Source organism: Macrobrachium nipponense, chromosome 39, assembly GCF_015104395.2.
Source record: "Macrobrachium nipponense isolate FS-2020 chromosome 39, ASM1510439v2, whole genome shotgun sequence".
NCBI lineage: Eukaryota > Metazoa > Arthropoda > Malacostraca > Decapoda > Palaemonidae > Macrobrachium > Macrobrachium nipponense.
The window spans coordinates 10377248-10382890 of record NC_061099.1 but is presented as its reverse complement, the minus strand read 5'-3'; positions in this window follow the sequence as shown (position 1 = coordinate 10382890).

Here is a 5643-nt window from a genome sequence, read left to right as displayed (position 1 = left end):
TTCTTCTTCACATACTAACATTATAAATGTTACTATGTATTTGCGTTTTCTAAAATAAAACGCATATTAAGACTATTGCAAGAATAAACTAAAATGGTACTAAAAACACAAAAAATTTCAACATGCTGTATATGTGTATGGGAAGAGAGAGAGAGAGAGAGAGAGAGAGAGAGAGAGAGAACGAAAGCAAAAAATTCAAATAAGCTGTATATGTCTGAGAGAGAGAGAGAGTACATAGAGCAAAAAACTTAAACATACTGTATATGTGCATGAGAGAGAGAGAGAGAGAGAGAGAGAGAGAGAGAGAGAGCATAATATTCAAATAAGCTATATGTGTCAGAGAGAGAGAGAGAGAGAGAGAGAGAGAGAGAGAGAGAGAGAGAGAGAGAGACCACAAATTGCCACGGCAGTAGTAATCCTATCAGCTACCATTTCTCTCTGCCTTCTGTTTAATCCATTACCTTTAATTACTCAACGGGGATTGTGTAAGCTTTCTCGCTACGTGCTTTTTTTCAGTTGGGATTCCTTTGTCTATGCGCCATTGTTTGCTTTTGATGCGCTATTTTTTTTTTTATCACTAAACTGTTGCTGACAAAGTTACGATACCCGTGCATGCTTCTAATAATAACGTACACGTGTTTGCATGTGTAAGTATGTGGGTGTACATGAATATGTCAGCGTTTTCATGTTGATACGAGAAACAAAATTGTTAATTTATTACATTCAGTATTTTAGTTTCAGTTAAATTCCTGTGGTTTACGATTCTTTATATTTATACTTGCATATGATAGTGTCTAGATTTTTTTAACTTTACCCATGTTTACTTTGTGAGTAAATTAGACTTTGCCAGGTTATTTACTGGTTATGTCAAATACATACAACCTGTTGTTTACATTTTTGTTTACATAACTCCCATTGTAAGAAACTATAAAATAAATGGAGAATTCTGCATCGTAAATAATCAATATATTTTGTGACATCATTTGCACCCCGTAGGAGGGTAGTGCCGTCAGCGCTCCTCATGCGGTGCACTGCAGGCATTACTTAGGGTTCTTTGCAGTGTGCCTTCGGCCCCTAGCTGCAACCCCTTTCGTTTCCTTTACTGTACCTCCTTTCATATTCTCGTACTTCTATCTTACTTTCCATCCTCTCCTAACAACTGATCCATAGTGCAACAGTGAGGTTATTCTTCTATTACACCTTTCAAGCCTTTTCATGTCAATTTACGTTTCAGCGCTGAATGACCTCGTAGGTCCCCGTGCCTGGCCTTTATCCTAAACTCTACCTTCAATTCAGTTCAATCAATAAAGGTTGCATTTTCAGTGAGGCAACAAATAAACCTCCTTTGCACATTGCTCCTTTTCCCTACCGCTGCTTCAGTGGAGTTAAAGGGACAAGTTCTTACAGGTGTAACAGAAGGAAACCCTCAAAGCAGCTACACCAAGCAACAACCGTTAGAAGAGGGTGGTGCAAGATGGGAGAAAGAGAATATGAACGGAGGTGCAGTAAAAGGAACGAAAGGGGTTGCAGCTAGGGGCCCTAAGGGACTCTGCACAGAACCTTTAGTAATGCCTACATCGCACCGCCTACGGAGAAAAAACTAAAAAAAAAACTGAGGTGCTTTGCATATAGCGTTCGGCCGATTTGCTGTCGACAAAACAAAAAAACAAAACAAATGTCAGGTGTGCGCAGTGTGATTGTTGTGAGGAATGCGCAGGCGATGTCAACGTCACGGATCTCCTGTTAAGAATTAAATCTCGACCACGTTTCGTGGCATGGTAGGTGAGGTCACGTGATCCCACGTCTTGGTTTTCTCTGACCCGCATTTTGGTTTATATATATATACTATATATATATATAGATATTATATATATATATATATATATATATATATATATATAATGTGTGTGTGTGTGTGTGTGTGTGTGAGACTGGAAAAATTGTTCCGTTACAACAGGATTCCATCTAATAAAAGGAGCCCATATAAGCACCAAAATACATAATATAAGTACTATATTTTGGCGTATTTATGGGCTCCTTTTATAAGATATCATGTATGTAATATATATATTTCATACACATTATATATAGAATATATATATATATAATGTGTATGAAATATATATATTACTACATTACATCTAATAGGTACCCATATACGCCATAGTACTATATATGTATTTTGGTGCTTATATGCTCCTTTTATTAGTAATCCGTTGTAACGGAATTTTTCCAGATATATATATATATATATAGAATAAAAAAAAAGAGAGAGAGAGAGAGAGAGAGAGAGAGAGCCTTTTGGTGACACTATTGGAAGAGTCATGTACCGAGTAGTATCCTATGGGGAATGACCGTAGGGTCACCTCACGCACACCACTAGTTCAGATTGCTCCAGATTCATATATAATATATGCATTAATCGTCACACACACACACACACATATATATATATATAATATATATATATATATATATATATATGTATATATATATATATATATATATATATATATATATATATATACTATATATTATATATATATAATATATATATATATATAAAGGTATATAACTAAGGATAACAACAGATAAATTTTTTCGCACACATCGACGTCGACAGATAACAAGAGGATCCATATATCGAACACTATATTTCCACACGAGACACAAAATGTTAAAACAATTGATAGTTTGTTTTACGTAGCGCTACAAAGGCTGATATCTCAATAGTTAATCACAGCGGGCTTGCTCGAGAGCACCGGTGTAACCTTGCCACACAATTTTCCCACCTGTGTTACGCTGCCTCTCTCCCCCTCCCCCCTCTATCTCTCCTCCCACCCGCCCCCACGACTCTCTCTCTCCCTCTCTCTCTCTCTCTCTCTCTCTCCCTCGCATCACCCGAACAGACAATAAAAGGGTTGCCCGGACTATTCTCAGGCCAAACGTTGCTGTGGTGTGGTTGGGTCAACAGCGGCAAAACAGCGCGCCGAAATTCTAGCCCCCCTCTCCGTCATCATCCTACACTACGGCAGTACGGTCAGTCACTCACGGCTCTCCCTCTCTCTCTCTCTCTCTTCCTTTCACACAAACAAACACACACACACACACACACACGACGAGAGCTCAGTCAGCAGCACAGCAGCCGCTCAGTCACAGTATCTCGGGAGATACCCCCGAGAGTAGACGTGTGAGCTCCGGTGTTGTTGCGCGTCGTTCCGTTCTTCTTTTGGGTTTCTGACCTCCGCTGCTTTTTGCATCTTCCAACTTCCTCGAGTCTTCCACGAAGGTGCTTTTGTGAACGTTCCGTTTCGACTCTCTTTTACTTCTTCTTCCTTCTCTCTGGACGAATGTCAGGGCCCGTTCTTAGCGCACACAAGTAAGGAACTGCATATATTCTATTTTTACCGAATTATGACGGGAAAGAAAAAGCGGTGTAGTTGCTAAACTGAGCTTCTCACCACGTGTAGCATAATATATCTCCGCTCAATATCTATATAAAAAAGGGGAGGGAGTTTTCGCGTCACGTGACGGTGTTGTTGTTGGTTCAGATTTTAGCTTTAATTGGACGATACGTCTTCATTATAAGCCTGCGTCTAATAGATACAAAAAATACCGAGAGAGAGAGAGAGAGAGAGAGAGAGAGAGAGAGAGAGAGAGAGAGAGAGAGAGAGAGAGAGATCTTGCAATGAAGTAACGTTGGACGACAGGATTTGCCAGAATGAAGTCAGTCAAATATTCTTTTAAGTTCCCAAAATCTTGATTGAAGGTATGAAGAGTATAGGTGCCTACTTCTGTGTGATTATGAATACATATTTATGTATACGTCATATTTCATTACATACATACACACGAGTATTCATACATTATATAAACTCAACTGCATGAGTACGCTTGCGTATGCTTATAAGGAGGGGTTTTATACACATACATAATTATATATATATATATATATATATATATATATATATATATATATATATATATATATATGTATGTATACATACATAACTGCATGAAAACAGAATCCAAGTGTTTTATTTTCCCAATGGTAAAGGCGAACATAAATCAAGTCAGTATATATATATATATATATATATATATATATATATATATATATATATATATATATATATATATATTATATATATATATATGATATATATATATATATATTCATTCGAAGACTCTGTGTAATGTCTGTCAATCATTTCCCTTCGAAATAATTTCCAACTACTGTCCTCTGCTATGGTAGTAACATGCTGCACTAATTTACCGCCCCAGTAGAAAACGCCGCTTAAGAGAATATAACTAAACTTTAATCTTCATCTTATTCGATTTGTAATCATTTCAGCAGCAAAACAGACAATTAGAGGATGAGTTCTCAAGGGTTTTACTTTCATTTGGTATATAACGGAAAAGATTCCTTGGTGACTGATTATCATTATCAAGGATACGTCTTTCATTTTTGTCGTTTGAATTTAAAGTTATTTTCTTTTGCTTATTATTATTATTACTATTATTATCATTACTATTAAAAAATACTCATAGCTTAAAATGGGAAACAAATATTTAAAGATACAACTGTTTTACCTTTACATATATGTACAATTACATAACTGTGGATTTCTTTCTCCGTTGTTATTATTATTATTATTATTATTATTATTATTATTATTATTATTTATTTTGCATTCATCCATTTTATCTGACTACTTCATTGCAGCTTTGTTATTTTGATATCTTCCATTGCTCCTGTCATTGTTCAAACGATTGTCATAACTATTATTATCATCAGAGCTTTTGTTAAGATAAATTACCCATACTTTTATCAGCTACTCTGAAGCAAAGAATCAATGTGGTCCTGCATTACTATAGTTGTTACATGTCAGATCTTTCAGTAACCCCTGGCGAGAAACCGTAGCAAGACCATTATTAAGTACACTATGAGAGTGGCTTAATACTGTAAGAATAAAATATAAGTCTTGAGGGAAAATCATATTAAAACCAATCAGATTGGAAGGGAAACTGTGAATTAAAATCGAAGATATATAACAATGTCTTGGGCTCGTATTGATATAAGAGTAACTGCTTAAAAAATGAGCGTAAGACATTTACGGAACTCTAAAGAAAAAGATGAAAATATTCTGGTATGTATAATTAGTGACCTGCTTTGTTTCGTAGACGCCTACCTAATATATTGGGCAAAATGCAAAATACAGAAGAAGTATAACTCCGTTTGGAATTTTAAAACACTATTATTGTTCTCGATAACTATAAAATACTACTATTGTTCTCGGTAATTATAGAATACTACTATTGTTCTCGGTAATTATAAAATACTCCTATTGTTCTCGGTAACTATAAAATACTACTATTGTTCACGGTAATTATAAAATACGATTATTGTTCTCGGTAATTAGAAAATACTATTATTGTTCTAGGTAATTATAAAATACTACTATTGTTCTCGGTAACTATAAAATACTACTATTGTTCATGGTAATTATAAAATACGATTATTGTTCTCGGTAATTACGAAGCACTACTATTGTTCTAGGTAATTATAAAATACTACTATTGTTCTCGGTAATTATAAAATACTACTATTGTTCTCGGTAATTATAAAATACTACTATTGTT